The sequence below is a fragment of the Anomaloglossus baeobatrachus genome, chromosome 7 (assembly GCF_048569485.1).
Source record: "Anomaloglossus baeobatrachus isolate aAnoBae1 chromosome 7, aAnoBae1.hap1, whole genome shotgun sequence".
In the NCBI taxonomy this organism is placed as follows: domain Eukaryota; kingdom Metazoa; phylum Chordata; class Amphibia; order Anura; family Aromobatidae; genus Anomaloglossus; species Anomaloglossus baeobatrachus.
This window is the reverse complement of record NC_134359.1, coordinates 205,424,082-205,444,006: the sequence shown is the minus strand read 5'-3', so window position 1 is coordinate 205,444,006 and position 19,925 is coordinate 205,424,082. Positions and strand designations below refer to the sequence as shown.

General features: G+C 38.3%; 23 non-coding genes across 23 annotated transcripts; all 23 read left to right on the top strand.

Moving 5' to 3' along the window:
• The first annotated feature begins 689 nt into the window (after positions 1 to 689).
• TRNAT-UGU (transfer RNA threonine (anticodon UGU)) lies at positions 690 to 763 on the top strand. Its single transcript has one exon. It is a non-coding gene; the product is annotated as a tRNA-Thr (tRNA).
• A 776-nt stretch (positions 764 to 1,539) lies between these two features.
• TRNAT-UGU (transfer RNA threonine (anticodon UGU)) lies at positions 1,540 to 1,613 on the top strand. Its single transcript has one exon. It is a non-coding gene; the product is annotated as a tRNA-Thr (tRNA).
• A 776-nt stretch (positions 1,614 to 2,389) lies between these two features.
• Positions 2,390 to 2,463, top strand: TRNAT-CGU (transfer RNA threonine (anticodon CGU)). Its single transcript has one exon. It is a non-coding gene; the product is annotated as a tRNA-Thr (tRNA).
• A 777-nt stretch (positions 2,464 to 3,240) lies between these two features.
• On the top strand, positions 3,241 to 3,314 carry TRNAT-UGU (transfer RNA threonine (anticodon UGU)). The gene has a single exon. It is a non-coding gene; the product is annotated as a tRNA-Thr (tRNA).
• Positions 3,315 to 4,090: 776 nt separating this feature from the next.
• TRNAT-CGU (transfer RNA threonine (anticodon CGU)) lies at positions 4,091 to 4,164 on the top strand. The gene has a single exon. It is a non-coding gene; the product is annotated as a tRNA-Thr (tRNA).
• Positions 4,165 to 4,941: 777 nt separating this feature from the next.
• Positions 4,942 to 5,015, top strand: TRNAT-UGU (transfer RNA threonine (anticodon UGU)). Its single transcript has one exon. It is a non-coding gene; the product is annotated as a tRNA-Thr (tRNA).
• A 776-nt stretch (positions 5,016 to 5,791) lies between these two features.
• TRNAT-CGU (transfer RNA threonine (anticodon CGU)) lies at positions 5,792 to 5,865 on the top strand. The gene has a single exon. It is a non-coding gene; the product is annotated as a tRNA-Thr (tRNA).
• Positions 5,866 to 6,798: 933 nt separating this feature from the next.
• Positions 6,799 to 6,872, top strand: TRNAT-UGU (transfer RNA threonine (anticodon UGU)). The gene has a single exon. It is a non-coding gene; the product is annotated as a tRNA-Thr (tRNA).
• Positions 6,873 to 7,648: 776 nt separating this feature from the next.
• On the top strand, positions 7,649 to 7,722 carry TRNAT-CGU (transfer RNA threonine (anticodon CGU)). The gene has a single exon. It is a non-coding gene; the product is annotated as a tRNA-Thr (tRNA).
• A 777-nt stretch (positions 7,723 to 8,499) lies between these two features.
• TRNAT-UGU (transfer RNA threonine (anticodon UGU)) lies at positions 8,500 to 8,573 on the top strand. The gene has a single exon. It is a non-coding gene; the product is annotated as a tRNA-Thr (tRNA).
• Positions 8,574 to 9,505: 932 nt separating this feature from the next.
• Positions 9,506 to 9,579, top strand: TRNAT-UGU (transfer RNA threonine (anticodon UGU)). Its single transcript has one exon. It is a non-coding gene; the product is annotated as a tRNA-Thr (tRNA).
• Positions 9,580 to 10,355: 776 nt separating this feature from the next.
• TRNAT-CGU (transfer RNA threonine (anticodon CGU)) lies at positions 10,356 to 10,429 on the top strand. Its single transcript has one exon. It is a non-coding gene; the product is annotated as a tRNA-Thr (tRNA).
• A 777-nt stretch (positions 10,430 to 11,206) lies between these two features.
• TRNAT-UGU (transfer RNA threonine (anticodon UGU)) lies at positions 11,207 to 11,280 on the top strand. Its single transcript has one exon. It is a non-coding gene; the product is annotated as a tRNA-Thr (tRNA).
• A 776-nt stretch (positions 11,281 to 12,056) lies between these two features.
• Positions 12,057 to 12,130, top strand: TRNAT-UGU (transfer RNA threonine (anticodon UGU)). Its single transcript has one exon. It is a non-coding gene; the product is annotated as a tRNA-Thr (tRNA).
• Positions 12,131 to 12,906: 776 nt separating this feature from the next.
• On the top strand, positions 12,907 to 12,980 carry TRNAT-UGU (transfer RNA threonine (anticodon UGU)). The gene has a single exon. It is a non-coding gene; the product is annotated as a tRNA-Thr (tRNA).
• Positions 12,981 to 13,756: 776 nt separating this feature from the next.
• On the top strand, positions 13,757 to 13,830 carry TRNAT-UGU (transfer RNA threonine (anticodon UGU)). The gene has a single exon. It is a non-coding gene; the product is annotated as a tRNA-Thr (tRNA).
• A 776-nt stretch (positions 13,831 to 14,606) lies between these two features.
• Positions 14,607 to 14,680, top strand: TRNAT-UGU (transfer RNA threonine (anticodon UGU)). Its single transcript has one exon. It is a non-coding gene; the product is annotated as a tRNA-Thr (tRNA).
• Positions 14,681 to 15,456: 776 nt separating this feature from the next.
• On the top strand, positions 15,457 to 15,530 carry TRNAT-UGU (transfer RNA threonine (anticodon UGU)). The gene has a single exon. It is a non-coding gene; the product is annotated as a tRNA-Thr (tRNA).
• A 776-nt stretch (positions 15,531 to 16,306) lies between these two features.
• On the top strand, positions 16,307 to 16,380 carry TRNAT-UGU (transfer RNA threonine (anticodon UGU)). The gene has a single exon. It is a non-coding gene; the product is annotated as a tRNA-Thr (tRNA).
• A 776-nt stretch (positions 16,381 to 17,156) lies between these two features.
• On the top strand, positions 17,157 to 17,230 carry TRNAT-UGU (transfer RNA threonine (anticodon UGU)). Its single transcript has one exon. It is a non-coding gene; the product is annotated as a tRNA-Thr (tRNA).
• A 776-nt stretch (positions 17,231 to 18,006) lies between these two features.
• Positions 18,007 to 18,080, top strand: TRNAT-UGU (transfer RNA threonine (anticodon UGU)). Its single transcript has one exon. It is a non-coding gene; the product is annotated as a tRNA-Thr (tRNA).
• Positions 18,081 to 18,856: 776 nt separating this feature from the next.
• TRNAT-UGU (transfer RNA threonine (anticodon UGU)) lies at positions 18,857 to 18,930 on the top strand. Its single transcript has one exon. It is a non-coding gene; the product is annotated as a tRNA-Thr (tRNA).
• A 776-nt stretch (positions 18,931 to 19,706) lies between these two features.
• TRNAT-UGU (transfer RNA threonine (anticodon UGU)) lies at positions 19,707 to 19,780 on the top strand. Its single transcript has one exon. It is a non-coding gene; the product is annotated as a tRNA-Thr (tRNA).
• Positions 19,781 to 19,925: the final 145 nt, after the last annotated feature.

Sequence of the window (19,925 nt, the reverse complement as noted above, 5' to 3'; positions counted from 1 at the left end):
TATCCCTTCCTTAGATAGTGCAATGGAGAGATTCTAAATCTGTGTTATCAAAGTACTCAAAAGGAAGAAGATGTCAGCCAATGTAGGATGGCATCAAGCATGCCAAATGAAAACAGTGGGTTTACTTTTGCCAGACTGAAATGTTAGAAAAGTTTGATAGCAGCCTTCTTGAACAGGAAATGCTGGAAATACTCACTGCTTGGGCTGAAAAAGATAATTTAGAGTTTCAACATTGGAGATGAAGGTAACTTCAACAAGTATGGGATTCAAAAACCATGCATGCAGAGCACAATGAATTAGTAGTCATACGCCATAACCACTCGGCAGCTCGTCTACAGGAAGAGTCTGTAGCCAGATGATGTGATCTAATGAGGATTTTGACAAGTCTGTGCAATTTCACTAAAGATTGTGTATGAGCTTCTGGCAAAGTGGCTCTTATCATATCTACAACAGTGGATTATGTCAAGAGTTGGACAAGCTCAAACTTTATCAGAGATTAACCAAAGTTTAGGGTTTTAATATCAGTAATTCAAGAAAGATTGTATTTTTTGTCACTATTGAAGCCCTAAAAATTAGTCCAGTAAAGAAAGAATTTGCATAAGTCGTCTATCTCTAGACATTCAAGGACACTGAAAGACATGAGGTGAGGGCGATTCTACCAGTAGTGCTTTCCTACTCTTAAACAATGTGGTGCTGTGGCTTAGTTGGTTAAAGCGCCTGTCTTGTAAACAGGAGATCCTGAGTTCGAATCTCAGCAGTGCCTTCTTTTCATAGCCTCTTACAGAAGTTTCTATGTTTAACAATGTACTTTCCTTGTAAAAATACTATAAAGTCAAACTTGTCTTTCTCATATCCCTTCCTTAGATAGTGCAATGGAGAGATTCTAAATCTGTGTTGTCAAAGTACTCAAAAGGAAGAAGATGTCAGCCAATGTAGGATGGCATCAAGCATGCCAAATGAAAACAGTGGGTTTACTTTTGCCAGACTGAAATGTTAGAAAAGTTTGATAGCAGCCTTCTTGAACAGGAAATGCTGGAAATACTCACTGCTTGGGCTGAAAAAGATAATTTAGAGTTTCAACATTGGAGATGAAGGTAACTTCAACAAGTATGGGATTCAAAAACCATGCATGCAGAGCACAATGAATTAGTAGTCATACGCCATAACCACTCGGCAGCTCGTCTACAGGAAGAGTCTGTAGCCAGATGATGTGATCTAATGAGGATTTTGACAAGTCTGTGCAATTTCACTAAAGATTGTGTATGAGCTTCTGGCAAAGTGGCTCTTATCATATCTACAACAGTGGATTATGTCAAGAGTTGGACAAGCTCAAACTTTATCAGAGATTAACCAAAGTTTAGGGTTTTAATATCAGTAATTCAATAAAGATTGTATTTTTTGTCACTATTGAAGCCCTAAAAATTAGTCCAGTAAAGAAAGAATTTGCATAAGTCGTCTATCTCTAGACATTCAAGGACACTGAAAGACATGAGGTGAGGGCGATTCTACCAGTAGTGCTTTCCTACTCTTAAACAATGTGGTGCTGTGGCTTAGTTGGTTAAAGCGCCTGTCTTGTAAACAGGAGATCCTGAGTTCGAATCTCAGCAGTGCCTTCTTTTCATAGCCTCTTACAGAAGTTTCTATGTTTAACAATGTACTTTCCTTGTAAAAATACTATAAAGTCAAACTTGTCTTTCTCATATCCCTTCCTTAGATAGTGCAATGGAGAGATTCTAAATCTGTGTTGTCAAAGTACTCAAAAGGAAGAAGATGTCAGCCAATGTAGGATGGCATCAAGCATGCCAAATGTAAACAGTGGGTTTACTTTTGCCAGACTGAAATGTTAGAAAAGTTTGATAGCAGCCTTCTTGAACAGGAAATGCTGGAAATACTCACTGCTTGGGCTGAAAAAGATAATTTAGAGTTTCAACATTGGAGATGAAGGTAACTTCAACAAGTATGGGATTCAAAAACCATGCATGCAGAGCACAATGAATTAGTAGTCATATGCCATAACCACTCGGCAGCTCGTCTACAGGAAGAGTCTGTAGCCAGATGATGTGATCTAATGAGGATTTTGACAAGTCTGTGCAATTTCACTAAAGATTGTGTATGAGCTTCTGGCAAAGTGGCTCTTATCATATCTACAACAGTGGATTATGTCAAGAGTTGGACAAGCTCAAACTTTATCAGAGATTAACCAAAGTTTAGGGTTTTAATATCAGTAATTCAATAAAGATTGTATTTTTTGTCACTATTGAAGCCCTAAAAATTAGTCCAGTAAAGAAAGAATTTGCATAAGTCGTCTATCTCTAGACATTCAAGGACACTGAAAGACATGAGGTGAGGGCGATTCTACCAGTAGTGCTTTTCTACTCTTACACAAAGTGGTGCTGTGGCTTAGTTGGTTAAAGCGCCTGTCTCGTAAACAGGAGATCCTGAGTTCGAATCTCAGCAGTGCCTTCTTTTCATAGCCTCAGTACTGAAGTTTCTATGTTTAACAGTGTACTTTCCTTGTAAAAATACTATAAAGTCAAACTTGTCTTTCTCATATCCCTTCCTTAGATAGTGCAATGGAGAGATTCTAAATCTGTGTTGTCAAAGTACTCAAAAGGAAGAAGATGTCAGCCAATGTAGGATGGCATCAAGCATGCCAAATGAAAACAGTGGGTTTACTTTTGCCAGACTGAAATGTTAGAAAAGTTTGATAGCAGCCTTCTTGAACAGGAAATGCTGGAAATACTCACTGCTTGGGCTGAAAAAGATAATTTAGAGTTTCAACATTGGAGATGAAGGTAACTTCAACAAGTATGGGATTCAAAAACCATGCATGCAGAGCACAATGAATTAGTAGTCATACGCCATAACCACTCGGCAGCTCGTCTACAGGAAGAGTCTGTAGCCAGATGATGTGATCTAATGAGGATTTTGACAAGTCTGTGCAATTTCACTAAAGATTGTGTATGAGCTTCTGGCAAAGTGGCTCTTATCATATCTACAACAGTGGATTATGTCAAGAGTTGGACAAGCTCAAACTTTATCAGAGATTAACCAAAGTTTAGGGTTTTAATATCAGTAATTCAAGAAAGATTGTATTTTTTGTCACTATTGAAGCCCTAAAAATTAGTCCAGTAAAGAAAGAATTTGCATAAGTCGTCTATCTCTAGACATTCAAGGACACTGAAAGACATGAGGTGAGGGCGATTCTACCAGTAGTGCTTTCCTACTCTTAAACAATGTGGTGCTGTGGCTTAGTTGGTTAAAGCGCCTGTCTTGTAAACAGGAGATCCTGAGTTCGAATCTCAGCAGTGCCTTCTTTTCATAGCCTCTTACAGAAGTTTCTATGTTTAACAATGTACTTTCCTTGTAAAAATACTATAAAGTCAAACTTGTCTTTCTCATATCCCTTCCTTAGATAGTGCAATGGAGAGATTCTAAATCTGTGTTGTCAAAGTACTCAAAAGGAAGAAGATGTCAGCCAATGTAGGATGGCATCAAGCATGCCAAATGAAAACAGTGGGTTTACTTTTGCCAGACTGAAATGTTAGAAAAGTTTGATAGCAGCCTTCTTGAACAGGAAATGCTGGAAATACTCACTGCTTGGGCTGAAAAAGATAATTTAGAGTTTCAACATTGGAGATGAAGGTAACTTCAACAAGTATGGGATTCAAAAACCATGCATGCAGAGCACAATGGATTAGTAGTCATACGCCATAACCACTCGGCAGCTCGTCTACAGGAAGAGTCTGTAGCCAGATGATGTGATCTAATGAGGATTTTGACAAGTCTGTGCAATTTCACTAAAGATTGTGTATGAGCTTCTGGCAAAGTGGCTCTTATCATATCTACAACAGTGGATTATGTCAAGAGTTGGACAAGCTCAAACTTTATCAGAGATTAACCAAAGTTTAGGGTTTTAATATCAGTAATTCAAGAAAGATTGTATTTTTTGTCACTATTGAAGCCCTAAAAATTAGTCCAGTAAAGAAAGAATTTGCATAAGTCGTCTATCTCTAGACATTCAAGGACACTGAAAGACATGAGGTGAGGGCGACTCTACCAGTAGTGCTTTTCTACTCTTACACAAAGTGGTGCTGTGGCTTAGTTGGTTAAAGCGCCTGTCTCGTAAACAGGAGATCCTGAGTTCGAATCTCAGCAGTGCCTTCTTTTCATAGCCTCAGTACTGAAGTTTCTATGTTTAACAGTGTACTTTCCTTGTAAAAATACTATAAAGTCAAACTTGTCTTTCTCATATCCCTTCCTTAGATAGTGCAATGGAGAGATTCTAAATCTGTGTTGTCAAAGTACTCAAAAGGAAGAAGATGTCAACCAATGTAGGATGGCATCAAGCATGCCAAATGAAAACAGTGGGTTTACTTTTGCCAGACTGAAATGTTAGAAAAGTTTGATAGCAGCCTTCTTGAACAGGAAATGCTGGAAATACTCACTGCTTGGGCTGAAAAAGATAATTTAGAGTTTCAACATTGGAGATGAAGGTAACTTCAACAAGTATGGGATTCAAAAACCATGCATGCAGAGCACAATGAATTAGTAGTCATACGCCATAACCACTCGGCAGCTCGTCTACAGGAAGAGTCTGTAGCCAGATGATGTGATCTAATGAGGATTTTGACAAGTCTGTGCAATTTCACTAAAGATTGTGTATGAGCTTCTGGCAAAGTGGCTCTTATCATATCTACAACAGTGGATTATGTCAAGAGTTGGACAAGCTCAAACTTTATCAGAGATTAACCAAAGTTTAGGGTTTTAATATCAGTAATTCAATAAAGATTGTATTTTTTGTCACTATTGAAGCCCTAAAAATTAGTCCAGTAAAGAAAGAATTTGCATAAGTCGTCTATCTCTAGACATTCAAGGACACTGAAAGACATGAGGTGAGGGCGATTCTACCAGTAGTGCTTTCCTACTCTTAAACAATGTGGTGCTGTGGCTTAGTTGGTTAAAGCGCCTGTCTTGTAAACAGGAGATCCTGAGTTCGAATCTCAGCAGTGCCTTCTTTTCATAGCCTCTTACAGAAGTTTCTATGTTTAACAATGTACTTTCCTTGTAAAAATACTATAAAGTCAAACTTGTCTTTCTCATATCCCTTCCTTAGATAGTGCAATGGAGAGATTCTAAATCTGTGTTGTCAAAGTACTCAAAAGGAAGAAGATGTCAGCCAATGTAGGATGGCATCAAGCATGCCAAATGAAAACAGTGGGTTTACTTTTGCCAGACTGAAATGTTAGAAAAGTTTGATAGCAGCCTTCTTGAACAGGAAATGCTGGAAATACTCACTGCTTGGGCTGAAAAAGATAATTTAGAGTTTCAACATTGGAGATGAAGGTAACTTCAACAAGTATGGGATTCAAAAACCATGCATGCAGAGCACAATGGATTAGTAGTCATACGCCATAACCACTCGGCAGCTCGTCTACAGGAAGAGTCTGTAGCCAGATGATGTGATCTAATGAGGATTTTGACAAGTCTGTGCAATTTCACTAAAGATTGTGTATGAGCTTCTGGCAAAGTGGCTCTTATCATATCTACAACAGTGGATTATGTCAAGAGTTGGACAAGCTCAAACTTTATCAGAGATTAACCAAAGTTTAGGGTTTTAATATCAGTAATTCAAGAAAGATTGTATTTTTTGTCACTATTGAAGCCCTAAAAATTAGTCCAGTAAAGAAAGAATTTGCATAAGTCGTCTATCTCTAGACATTCAAGGACACTGAAAGACATGAGGTGAGGGCGACTCTACCAGTAGTGCTTTTCTACTCTTACACAAAGTGGTGCTGTGGCTTAGTTGGTTAAAGCGCCTGTCTCGTAAACAGGAGATCCTGAGTTCGAATCTCAGCAGTGCCTTCTTTTCATAGCCTCAGTACTGAAGTTTCTATGTTTAACAGTGTACTTTCCTTGTAAAAATACTATAAAGTCAAACTTGTCTTTCTCATATCCCTTCCTTAGATAGTGCAATGGAGAGATTCTAAATCTGTGTTGTCAAAGTACTCAAAAGGAAGAAGATGTCAACCAATGTAGGATGGCATCAAGCATGCCAAATGAAAACAGTGGGTTTACTTTTGCCAGACTGAAATGTTAGAAAAGTTTGATAGCAGCCTTCTTGAACAGGAAATGCTGGAAATACTCACTGCTTGGGCTGAAAAAGATAATTTAGAGTTTCAACATTGGAGATGAAGGTAACTTCAACAAGTATGGGATTCAAAAACCATGCATGCAGAGCACAATGAATTAGTAGTCATACGCCATAACCACTCGGCAGCTCGTCTACAGGAAGAGTCTGTAGCCAGATGATGTGATCTAATGAGGATTTTGACAAGTCTGTGCAATTTCACTAAAGATTGTGTATGAGCTTCTGGCAAAGTGGCTCTTATCATATCTACAACAGTGGATTATGTCAAGAGTTGGACAAGCTCAAACTTTATCAGAGATCAACCAAAGTTTAGGGTTTTAATATCAGTAATTCAATAAAGATTGTATTTTTTGTCACTATTGAAGCCCTAAAAATTAGTCCAGTAAAGAAAGAATTTGCATAAGTCGTCTATCTCTAGACCAGTGATGGTGAACCTGTGGCACTCCAGCTGTTGCAAAACTACAATTCCCATCATGCCTGGCCATTCAAAGCAAAAGCTTTGGCTGTGAAGACATGATGGGAATTGTAGTTTTGCAACAGCTGGAGTGCCACAGGTTCGCCATCACTGCTCTAGACATTCAAGGACACTGAAAGACATGAGGTGAGGGCGATTCTACCAGTAGTGCTTTCCTACTCTTAAACAATGTGGTGCTGTGGCTTAGTTGGTTAAAGCGCCTGTCTTGTAAACAGGAGATCCTGAGTTCGAATCTCAGCAGTGCCTTCTTTTCATAGCCTCTTACAGAAGTTTCTATGTTTAACAATGTACTTTCCTTGTAAAAATACTATAAAGTCAAACTTGTCTTTCTCATATCCCTTCCTTAGATAGTGCAATGGAGAGATTCTAAATCTGTGTTGTCAAAGTACTCAAAAGGAAGAAGATGTCAGCCAATGTAGGATGGCATCAAGCATGCCAAATGAAAACAGTGGGTTTACTTTTGCCAGACTGAAATGTTAGAAAAGTTTGATAGCAGCCTTCTTGAACAGGAAATGCTGGAAATACTCACTGCTTGGGCTGAAAAAGATAATTTAGAGTTTCAACATTGGAGATGAAGGTAACTTCAACAAGTATGGGATTCAAAAACCATGCATGCAGAGCACAATGGATTAGTAGTCATACGCCATAACCACTCGGCAGCTCGTCTACAGGAAGAGTCTGTAGCCAGATGATGTGATCTAATGAGGATTTTGACAAGTCTGTGCAATTTCACTAAAGATTGTGTATGAGCTTCTGGCAAAGTGGCTCTTATCATATCTACAACAGTGGATTATGTCAAGAGTTGGACAAGCTCAAACTTTATCAGAGATTAACCAAAGTTTAGGGTTTTAATATCAGTAATTCAAGAAAGATTGTATTTTTTGTCACTATTGAAGCCCTAAAAATTAGTCCAGTAAAGAAAGAATTTGCATAAGTCGTCTATCTCTAGACATTCAAGGACACTGAAAGACATGAGGTGAGGGCGACTCTACCAGTAGTGCTTTTCTACTCTTACACAAAGTGGTGCTGTGGCTTAGTTGGTTAAAGCGCCTGTCTCGTAAACAGGAGATACTGAGTTCGAATCTCAGCAGTGCCTTCTTTTCATAGCCTCAGTACTGAAGTTTCTATGTTTAACAGTGTACTTTCCTTGTAAAAATACTATAAAGTCAAACTTGTCTTTCTCATATCCCTTCCTTAGATAGTGCAATGGAGAGATTCTAAATCTGTGTTGTCAAAGTACTCAAAAGGAAGAAGATGTCAGCCAATGTAGGATGGCATCAAGCATGCCAAATGAAAACAGTGGGCTTACTTTTGCCAGACTGAAATGTTAGAAAAGTTTGATAGCAGCCTTCTTGAACAGGAAATGCTGGAAATACTCACTGCTTGGGCTGAAAAAGATAATTTAGAGTTTCAACATTGGAGATGAAGGTAACTTCAACAAGTATGGGATTCAAAAACCATGCATGCAGAGCACAATGGATTAGTAGTCATACGCCATAACCACTCGGCAGCTCGTCTACAGGAAGAGTCTGTAGCCAGATGATGTGATCTAATGAGGATTTTGACAAGTCTGTGCAATTTCACTAAAGATTGTGTATGAGCTTCTGGCAAAGTGGCTCTTATCATATCTACAACAGTGGATTATGTCAAGAGTTGGACAAGCTCAAACTTTATCAGAGATTAACCAAAGTTTAGGGTTTTAATATCAGTAATTCAAGAAAGATTGTATTTTTTGTCACTATTGAAGCCCTAAAAATTAGTCCAGTAAAGAAAGAATTTGCATAAGTCGTCTATCTCTAGACATTCAAGGACACTGAAAGACATGAGGTGAGGGCGATTCTACCAGTAGTGCTTTCCTACTCTTAAACAAAGTGGTGCTGTGGCTTAGTTGGTTAAAGCGCCTGTCTTGTAAACAGGAGATCCTGAGTTCGAATCTCAGCAGTGCCTTCTTTTCATAGCCTCTTACAGAAGTTTCTATGTTTAACAATGTACTTTCCTTGTAAAAATACTATAAAGTCAAACTTGTCTTTCTCATATCCCTTCCTTAGATAGTGCAATGGAGAGATTCTAAATCTGTGTTGTCAAAGTACTCAAAAGGAAGAAGATGTCAACCAATGTAGGATGGCATCAAGCATGCCAAATGAAAACAGTGGGTTTACTTTTGCCAGACTGAAATGTTAGAAAAGTTTGATAGCAGCCTTCTTGAACAGGAAATGCTGGAAATACTCACTGCTTGGGCTGAAAAAGATAATTTAGAGTTTCAACATTGGAGATGAAGGTAACTTCAACAAGTATGGGATTCAAAAACCATGCATGCAGAGCACAATGAATTAGTAGTCATACGCCATAACCACTCGGCAGCTCGTCTACAGGAAGAGTCTGTAGCCAGATGATGTGATCTAATGAGGATTTTGACAAGTCTGTGCAATTTCACTAAAGATTGTGTATGAGCTTCTGGCAAAGTGGCTCTTATCATATCTACAACAGTGGATTATGTCAAGAGTTGGACAAGCTCAAACTTTATCAGAGATCAACCAAAGTTTAGGGTTTTAATATCAGTAATTCAATAAAGATTGTATTTTTTGTCACTATTGAAGCCCTAAAAATTAGTCCAGTAAAGAAAGAATTTGCATAAGTCGTCTATCTCTAGACCAGTGATGGTGAACCTGTGGCACTCCAGCTGTTGCAAAACTACAATTCCCATCATGCCTGGCCATTCAAAGCAAAAGCTTTGGCTGTGAAGACATGATGGGAATTGTAGTTTTGCAACAGCTGGAGTGCCACAGGTTCGCCATCACTGCTCTAGACATTCAAGGACACTGAAAGACATGAGGTGAGGGCGATTCTACCAGTAGTGCTTTCCTACTCTTAAACAATGTGGTGCTGTGGCTTAGTTGGTTAAAGCGCCTGTCTTGTAAACAGGAGATCCTGAGTTCGAATCTCAGCAGTGCCTTCTTTTCATAGCCTCTTACAGAAGTTTCTATGTTTAACAATGTACTTTCCTTGTAAAAATACTATAAAGTCAAACTTGTCTTTCTGATATCCCTTCCTTAGATAGTGCAATGGAGAGATTCTAAATCTGTGTTGTCAAAGTACTCAAAAGGAAGAAGATGTCAGCCAATGTAGGATGGCATCAAGCATGCCAAATGAAAACAGTGGGTTTACTTTTGCCAGACTGAAATGTTAGAAAAGTTTGATAGCAGCCTTCTTGAACAGGAAATGCTGGAAATACTCACTGCTTGGGCTGAAAAAGATAATTTAGAGTTTCAACATTGGAGATGAAGGTAACTTCAACAAGTATGGGATTCAAAAACCATGCATGCAGAGCACAATGGATTAGTAGTCATACGCCATAACCACTCGGCAGCTCGTCTACAGGAAGAGTCTGTAGCCAGATGATGTGATCTAATGAGGATTTTGACAAGTCTGTGCAATTTCACTAAAGATTGTGTATGAGCTTCTGGCAAAGTGGCTCTTATCATATCTACAACAGTGGATTATGTCAAGAGTTGGACAAGCTCAAACTTTATCAGAGATTAACCAAAGTTTAGGGTTTTAATATCAGTAATTCAAGAAAGATTGTATTTTTTGTCACTATTGAAGCCCTAAAAATTAGTCCAGTAAAGAAAGAATTTGCATAAGTCGTCTATCTCTAGACATTCAAGGACACTGAAAGACATGAGGTGAGGGCGACTCTACCAGTAGTGCTTTTCTACTCTTACACAAAGTGGTGCTGTGGCTTAGTTGGTTAAAGCGCCTGTCTCGTAAACAGGAGATACTGAGTTCGAATCTCAGCAGTGCCTTCTTTTCATAGCCTCAGTACTGAAGTTTCTATGTTTAACAGTGTACTTTCCTTGTAAAAATACTATAAAGTCAAACTTGTCTTTCTCATATCCCTTCCTTAGATAGTGCAATGGAGAGATTCTAAATCTGTGTTGTCAAAGTACTCAAAAGGAAGAAGATGTCAGCCAATGTAGGATGGCATCAAGCATGCCAAATGAAAACAGTGGGCTTACTTTTGCCAGACTGAAATGTTAGAAAAGTTTGATAGCAGCCTTCTTGAACAGGAAATGCTGGAAATACTCACTGCTTGGGCTGAAAAAGATAATTTAGAGTTTCAACATTGGAGATGAAGGTAACTTCAACAAGTATGGGATTCAAAAACCATGCATGCAGAGCACAATGGATTAGTAGTCATACGCCATAACCACTCGGCAGCTCGTCTACAGGAAGAGTCTGTAGCCAGATGATGTGATCTAATGAGGATTTTGACAAGTCTGTGCAATTTCACTAAAGATTGTGTATGAGCTTCTGGCAAAGTGGCTCTTATCATATCTACAACAGTGGATTATGTCAAGAGTTGGACAAGCTCAAACTTTATCAGAGATTAACCAAAGTTTAGGGTTTTAATATCAGTAATTCAAGAAAGATTGTATTTTTTGTCACTATTGAAGCCCTAAAAATTAGTCCAGTAAAGAAAGAATTTGCATAAGTCGTCTATCTCTAGACATTCAAGGACACTGAAAGACATGAGGTGAGGGCGATTCTACCAGTAGTGCTTTCCTACTCTTAAACAAAGTGGTGCTGTGGCTTAGTTGGTTAAAGCGCCTGTCTTGTAAACAGGAGATCCTGAGTTCGAATCTCAGCAGTGCCTTCTTTTCATAGCCTCTTACAGAAGTTTCTATGTTTAACAATGTACTTTCCTTGTAAAAATACTATAAAGTCAAACTTGTCTTTCTCATATCCATTCCTTAGATAGTGCAATGGAGAGATTCTAAATCTGTGTTGTCAAAGTACTCAAAAGGAAGAAGATGTCAGCCAATGTAGGATGGCATCAAGCATGCCAAATGAAAACAGTGGGTTTACTTTTGCCAGACTGAAATGTTAGAAAAGTTTGATAGCAGCCTTCTTGAACAGGAAATGCTGGAAATACTCACTGCTTGGGCTGAAAAAGATAATTTAGAGTTTCAACATTGGAGATGAAGGTAACTTCAACAAGTATGGGATTCAAAAACCATGCATGCAGAGCACAATGGATTAGTAGTCATACGCCATAACCACTCGGCAGCTCGTCTACAGGAAGAGTCTGTAGCCAGATGATGTGATCTAATGAGGATTTTGACAAGTCTGTGCAATTTCACTAAAGATTGTGTATGAGCTTCTGGCAAAGTGGCTCTTATCATATCTACAACAGTGGATTATGTCAAGAGTTGGACAAGCTCAAACTTTATCAGAGATTAACCAAAGTTTAGGGTTTTAATATCAGTAATTCAATAAAGATTGTATTTTTTGTCACTATTGAAGCCCTAAAAATTAGTCCAGTAAAGAAAGAATTTGCATAAGTCGTCTATCTCTAGACATTCAAGGACACTGAAAGACATGAGGTGAGGGCGATTCTACCAGTAGTGCTTTCCTACTCTTAAACAAAGTGGTGCTGTGGCTTAGTTGGTTAAAGCGCCTGTCTTGTAAACAGGAGATCCTGAGTTCGAATCTCAGCAGTGCCTTCTTTTCATAGCCTCTTACAGAAGTTTCTATGTTTAACAATGTACTTTCCTTGTAAAAATACTATAAAGTCAAACTTGTCTTTCTCATATCCCTTCCTTAGATAGTGCAATGGAGAGATTCTAAATCTGTGTTGTCAAAGTACTCAAAAGGAAGAAGATGTCAGCCAATGTAGGATGGCATCAAGCATGCCAAATGAAAACAGTGGGTTTACTTTTGCCAGACTGAAATGTTAGAAAAGTTTGATAGCAGCCTTCTTGAACAGGAAATGCTGGAAATACTCACTGCTTGGGCTGAAAAAGATAATTTAGAGTTTCAACATTGGAGATGAAGGTAACTTCAACAAGTATGGGATTCAAAAACCATGCATGCAGAGCACAATGGATTAGTAGTCATACGCCATAACCACTCGGCAGCTCGTCTACAGGAAGAGTCTGTAGCCAGATGATGTGATCTAATGAGGATTTTGACAAGTCTGTGCAATTTCACTAAAGATTGTGTATGAGCTTCTGGCAAAGTGGCTCTTATCATATCTACAACAGTGGATTATGTCAAGAGTTGGACAAGCTCAAACTTTATCAGAGATTAACCAAAGTTTAGGGTTTTAATATCAGTAATTCAATAAAGATTGTATTTTTTGTCACTATTGAAGCCCTAAAAATTAGTCCAGTAAAGAAAGAATTTGCATAAGTCGTCTATCTCTAGACATTCAAGGACACTGAAAGACATGAGGTGAGGGCGATTCTACCAGTAGTGCTTTCCTACTCTTAAACAAAGTGGTGCTGTGGCTTAGTTGGTTAAAGCGCCTGTCTTGTAAACAGGAGATCCTGAGTTCGAATCTCAGCAGTGCCTTCTTTTCATAGCCTCTTACAGAAGTTTCTATGTTTAACAATGTACTTTCCTTGTAAAAATACTATAAAGTCAAACTTGTCTTTCTCATATCCCTTCCTTAGATAGTGCAATGGAGAGATTCTAAATCTGTGTTGTCAAAGTACTCAAAAGGAAGAAGATGTCAGCCAATGTAGGATGGCATCAAGCATGCCAAATGAAAACAGTGGGTTTACTTTTGCCAGACTGAAATGTTAGAAAAGTTTGATAGCAGCCTTCTTGAACAGGAAATGCTGGAAATACTCACTGCTTGGGCTGAAAAAGATAATTTAGAGTTTCAACATTGGAGATGAAGGTAACTTCAACAAGTATGGGATTCAAAAACCATGCATGCAGAGCACAATGGATTAGTAGTCATACGCCATAACCACTCGGCAGCTCGTCTACAGGAAGAGTCTGTAGCCAGATGATGTGATCTAATGAGGATTTTGACAAGTCTGTGCAATTTCACTAAAGATTGTGTATGAGCTTCTGGCAAAGTGGCTCTTATCATATCTACAACAGTGGATTATGTCAAGAGTTGGACAAGCTCAAACTTTATCAGAGATTAACCAAAGTTTAGGGTTTTAATATCAGTAATTCAATAAAGATTGTATTTTTTGTCACTATTGAAGCCCTAAAAATTAGTCCAGTAAAGAAAGAATTTGCATAAGTCGTCTATCTCTAGACATTCAAGGACACTGAAAGACATGAGGTGAGGGCGATTCTACCAGTAGTGCTTTCCTACTCTTAAACAAAGTGGTGCTGTGGCTTAGTTGGTTAAAGCGCCTGTCTTGTAAACAGGAGATCCTGAGTTCGAATCTCAGCAGTGCCTTCTTTTCATAGCCTCTTACAGAAGTTTCTATGTTTAACAATGTACTTTCCTTGTAAAAATACTATAAAGTCAAACTTGTCTTTCTCATATCCCTTCCTTAGATAGTGCAATGGAGAGATTCTAAATCTGTGTTGTCAAAGTACTCAAAAGGAAGAAGATGTCAGCCAATGTAGGATGGCATCAAGCATGCCAAATGAAAACAGTGGGTTTACTTTTGCCAGACTGAAATGTTAGAAAAGTTTGATAGCAGCCTTCTTGAACAGGAAATGCTGGAAATACTCACTGCTTGGGCTGAAAAAGATAATTTAGAGTTTCAACATTGGAGATGAAGGTAACTTCAACAAGTATGGGATTCAAAAACCATGCATGCAGAGCACAATGGATTAGTAGTCATACGCCATAACCACTCGGCAGCTCGTCTACAGGAAGAGTCTGTAGCCAGATGATGTGATCTAATGAGGATTTTGACAAGTCTGTGCAATTTCACTAAAGATTGTGTATGAGCTTCTGGCAAAGTGGCTCTTATCATATCTACAACAGTGGATTATGTCAAGAGTTGGACAAGCTCAAACTTTATCAGAGATTAACCAAAGTTTAGGGTTTTAATATCAGTAATTCAATAAAGATTGTATTTTTTGTCACTATTGAAGCCCTAAAAATTAGTCCAGTAAAGAAAGAATTTGCATAAGTCGTCTATCTCTAGACATTCAAGGACACTGAAAGACATGAGGTGAGGGCGATTCTACCAGTAGTGCTTTCCTACTCTTAAACAAAGTGGTGCTGTGGCTTAGTTGGTTAAAGCGCCTGTCTTGTAAACAGGAGATCCTGAGTTCGAATCTCAGCAGTGCCTTCTTTTCATAGCCTCTTACAGAAGTTTCTATGTTTAACAATGTACTTTCCTTGTAAAAATACTATAAAGTCAAACTTGTCTTTCTCATATCCCTTCCTTAGATAGTGCAATGGAGAGATTCTAAATCTGTGTTGTCAAAGTACTCAAAAGGAAGAAGATGTCAGCCAATGTAGGATGGCATCAAGCATGCCAAATGAAAACAGTGGGTTTACTTTTGCCAGACTGAAATGTTAGAAAAGTTTGATAGCAGCCTTCTTGAACAGGAAATGCTGGAAATACTCACTGCTTGGGCTGAAAAAGATAATTTAGAGTTTCAACATTGGAGATGAAGGTAACTTCAACAAGTATGGGATTCAAAAACCATGCATGCAGAGCACAATGGATTAGTAGTCATACGCCATAACCACTCGGCAGCTCGTCTACAGGAAGAGTCTGTAGCCAGATGATGTGATCTAATGAGGATTTTGACAAGTCTGTGCAATTTCACTAAAGATTGTGTATGAGCTTCTGGCAAAGTGGCTCTTATCATATCTACAACAGTGGATTATGTCAAGAGTTGGACAAGCTCAAACTTTATCAGAGATTAACCAAAGTTTAGGGTTTTAATATCAGTAATTCAATAAAGATTGTATTTTTTGTCACTATTGAAGCCCTAAAAATTAGTCCAGTAAAGAAAGAATTTGCATAAGTCGTCTATCTCTAGACATTCAAGGACACTGAAAGACATGAGGTGAGGGCGATTCTACCAGTAGTGCTTTCCTACTCTTAAACAAAGTGGTGCTGTGGCTTAGTTGGTTAAAGCGCCTGTCTTGTAAACAGGAGATCCTGAGTTCGAATCTCAGCAGTGCCTTCTTTTCATAGCCTCTTACAGAAGTTTCTATGTTTAACAATGTACTTTCCTTGTAAAAATACTATAAAGTCAAACTTGTCTTTCTCATATCCCTTCCTTAGATAGTGCAATGGAGAGATTCTAAATCTGTGTTGTCAAAGTACTCAAAAGGAAGAAGATGTCAGCCAATGTAGGATGGCATCAAGCATGCCAAATGAAAACAGTGGGTTTACTTTTGCCAGACTGAAATGTTAGAAAAGTTTGATAGCAGCCTTCTTGAACAGGAAATGCTGGAAATACTCACTGCTTGGGCTGAAAAAGATAATTTAGAGTTTCAACATTGGAGATGAAGGTAACTTCAACAAGTATGGGATTCAAAAACCATGCATGCAGAGCACAATGGATTAGTAGTCATACGCCATAACCACTCGGCAGCTCGTCTACAGGAAGAGTCTGTAGCCAGATGATGTGATCTAATGAGGATTTTGACAAGTCTGTGCAATTTCACTAAAGATTGTGTATGAGCTTCTGGCAAAGTGGCTCTTATCATATCTACAACAGTGGATTATGTCAAGAGTTGGACAAGCTCAAACTTTATCAGAGATTAACCAAAGTTTAGGGTTTTAATATCAGTAATTCAATAAAGATTGTATTTTTTGTCACTATTGAAGCCCTAAAAATTAGTCCAGTAAAGAAAGAATTTGCATAAGTCGTCTATCTCTAGACATTCAAGGACACTGAAAGACATGAGGTGAGGGCGATTCTACCAGTAGTGCTTTCCTACTCTTAAACAAAGTGGTGCTGTGGCTTAGTTGGTTAAAGCGCCTGTCTTGTAAACAGGAGATCCTGAGTTCGAATCTCAGCAGTGCCTTCTTTTCATAGCCTCTTACAGAAGTTTCTATGTTTAACAATGTACTTTCCTTGTAAAAATACTATAAAGTCAAACTTGTCTTTCTCATATCCCTTCCTTAGATAGTGCAATGGAGAGATTCTAAATCTGTGTTGTCAAAGTACTCAAAAGGAAGAAGATGTCAGCCAATGTAGGATGGCATCAAGCATGCCAAATGAAAACAGTGGGTTTACTTTTGCCAGACTGAAATGTTAGAAAAGTTTGATAGCAGCCTTCTTGAACAGGAAATGCTGGAAATACTCACTGCTTGGACTGAAAAAGATAATTTAGAGTTTCAACATTGGAGATGAAGGTAACTTCAACAAGTATGGGATTCAAAAACCATGCATGCAGAGCACAATGGATTAGTAGTCATACGCCATAACCACTCGGCAGCTCGTCTACAGGAAGAGTCTGTAGCCAGATGATGTGATCTAATGAGGATTTTGACAAGTCTGTGCAATTTCACTAAAGATTGTGTATGAGCTTCTGGCAAAGTGGCTCTTATCATATCTACAACAGTGGATTATGTCAAGAGTTGGACAAGCTCAAACTTTATCAGAGATTAACCAAAGTTTAGGGTTTTAATATCAGTAATTCAATAAAGATTGTATTTTTTGTCACTATTGAAGCCCTAAAAATTAGTCCAGTAAAGAAAGAATTTGCATAAGTCGTCTATCTCTAGACATTCAAGGACACTGAAAGACATGAGGTGAGGGCGATTCTACCAGTAGTGCTTTCCTACTCTTAAACAAAGTGGTGCTGTGGCTTAGTTGGTTAAAGCGCCTGTCTTGTAAACAGGAGATCCTGAGTTCGAATCTCAGCAGTGCCTTCTTTTCATAGCCTCTTACAGAAGTTTCTATGTTTAACAATGTACTTTCCTTGTAAAAATACTATAAAGTCAAACTTGTCTTTCTCATATCCCTTCCTTAGATAGTGCAATGGAGAGATTCTAAATCTGTGTTGTCAAAGTACTCAAAAGGAAGAAGATGTCAGCCAATGTAGGATGGCATCAAGCATGCCAAATGAAAACAGTGGGTTTACTTTTGCCAGACTGAAATGTTAGAAAAGTTTGATAGCAGCCTTCTTGAACAGGAAATGCTGGAAATACTCACTGCTTGGGCTGAAAAAGATAATTTAGAGTTTCAACATTGGAGATGAAGGTAACTTCAACAAGTATGGGATTCAAAAACCATGCATGCAGAGCACAATGGATTAGTAGTCATACGCCATAACCACTCGGCAGCTCGTCTACAGGAAGAGTCTGTAGCCAGATGATGTGATCTAATGAGGATTTTGACAAGTCTGTGCAATTTCACTAAAGATTGTGTATGAGCTTCTGGCAAAGTGGCTCTTATCATATCTACAACAGTGGATTATGTCAAGAGTTGGACAAGCTCAAACTTTATCAGAGATTAACCAAAGTTTAGGGTTTTAATATCAGTAATTCAATAAAGATTGTATTTTTTGTCACTATTGAAGCCCTAAAAATTAGTCCAGTAAAGAAAGAATTTGCATAAGTCGTCTATCTCTAGACATTCAAGGACACTGAAAGACATGAGGTGAGGGCGATTCTACCAGTAGTGCTTTCCTACTCTTAAACAAAGTGGTGCTGTGGCTTAGTTGGTTAAAGCGCCTGTCTTGTAAACAGGAGATCCTGAGTTCGAATCTCAGCAGTGCCTTCTTTTCATAGCCTCTTACAGAAGTTTCTATGTTTAACAATGTACTTTCCTTGTAAAAATACTATAAAGTCAAACTTGTCTTTCTCATATCCCTTCCTTAGATAGTGCAATGGAGAGATTCTAAATCTGTGTTGTCAAAGTACTCAAAAGGAAGAAGATGTCAGCCAATGTAGGATGGCATCAAGCATGCCAAATGAAAACAGTGGGTTTACTTTTGCCAGACTGAAATGTTAGAAAAGTTTGATAGCAGCCTTCTTGAACAGGAAATGCTGGAAATACTCACTGCTTGGGCTGAAAAAGATAATTTAGAGTTTCAACATTGGAGATGAAGGTAACTTCAACAAGTATGGGATTCAAAAACCATGCATGCAGAGCACAATGGATTAGTAGTCATACGCCATAACCACTCGGCAGCTCGTCTACAGGAAGAGTCTGTAGCCAGATGATGTGATCTAATGAGGATTTTGACAAGTCTGTGCAATTTCACTAAAGATTGTGTATGAGCTTCTGGCAAAGTGGCTCTTATCATATCTACAACAGTGGATTATGTCAAGAGTTGGACAAGCTCAAACTTTATCAGAGATTAACCAAAGTTTAGGGTTTTAATATCAGTAATTCAATAAAGATTGTATTTTTTGTCACTATTGAAGCCCTAAAAATTAGTCCAGTAAAGAAAGAATTTGCATAAGTCGTCTATCTCTAGACATTCAAGGACACTGAAAGACATGAGGTGAGGGCGATTCTACCAGTAGTGCTTTCCTACTCTTAAACAAAGTGGTGCTGTGGCTTAGTTGGTTAAAGCGCCTGTCTTGTAAACAGGAGATCCTGAGTTCGAATCTCAGCAGTGCCTTCTTTTCATAGCCTCTTACAGAAGTTTCTATGTTTAACAATGTACTTTCCTTGTAAAAATACTATAAAGTCAAACTTGTCTTTCTCATATCCCTTCCTTAGATAGTGCAATGGAGAGATTCTAAATCTGTGTTGTCAAAGTACTCAAAAGGAAGAAGATGTCAGCCAATGTAGGATGGCATCAAGCATGCCAAATGAAAACAGTGGGTTTACTTTTGCCAGACTGAAATGTTAGAAAAGTTTGATAGCAGCCTTCTTGAACAGGAAATGCTGGAAATACTCACTGCTTGGGCTGAAAAAGATAATTTAGAGTTTCAACATTGGAGATGAAGGTAACTTCAACAAGTATGGGATTCAAAAACCATGCATGCAGAGCACAATGGATTAGTAGTCATACGCCATAACCACTCGGCAGCTCGTCTACAGGAAGAGTCTGTAGCCAGATGATGTGATCTAATGAGGATTTTGACAAGTCTGTGCAATTTCACTAAAGATTGTGTATGAGCTTCTGGCAAAGTGGCTCTTATCATATCTACAACAGTGGATTATGTCAAGAGTTGGACAAGCTCAAACTTTATCAGAGATTAACCAAAGTTTAGGGTTTTAATATCAGTAATTCAATAAAGATTGTATTTTTTGTCACTATTGAAGCCCTAAAAATTAGTCCAGTAAAGAAAGAATTTGCATAAGTCGTCTATCTCTAGACATTCAAGGACACTGAAAGACATGAGGTGAGGGCGATTCTACCAGTAGTGCTTTCCTACTCTTAAACAAAGTGGTGCTGTGGCTTAGTTGGTTAAAGCGCCTGTCTTGTAAACAGGAGATCCTGAGTTCGAATCTCAGCAGTGCCTTCTTTTCATAGCCTCTTACAGAAGTTTCTATGTTTAACAATGTACTTTCCTTGTAAAAATACTATAAAGTCAAACTTGTCTTTCTCATATCCCTTCCTTAGATAGTGCAATGGAGAGATTCTAAATCTGTGTTGTCAAAGTACTC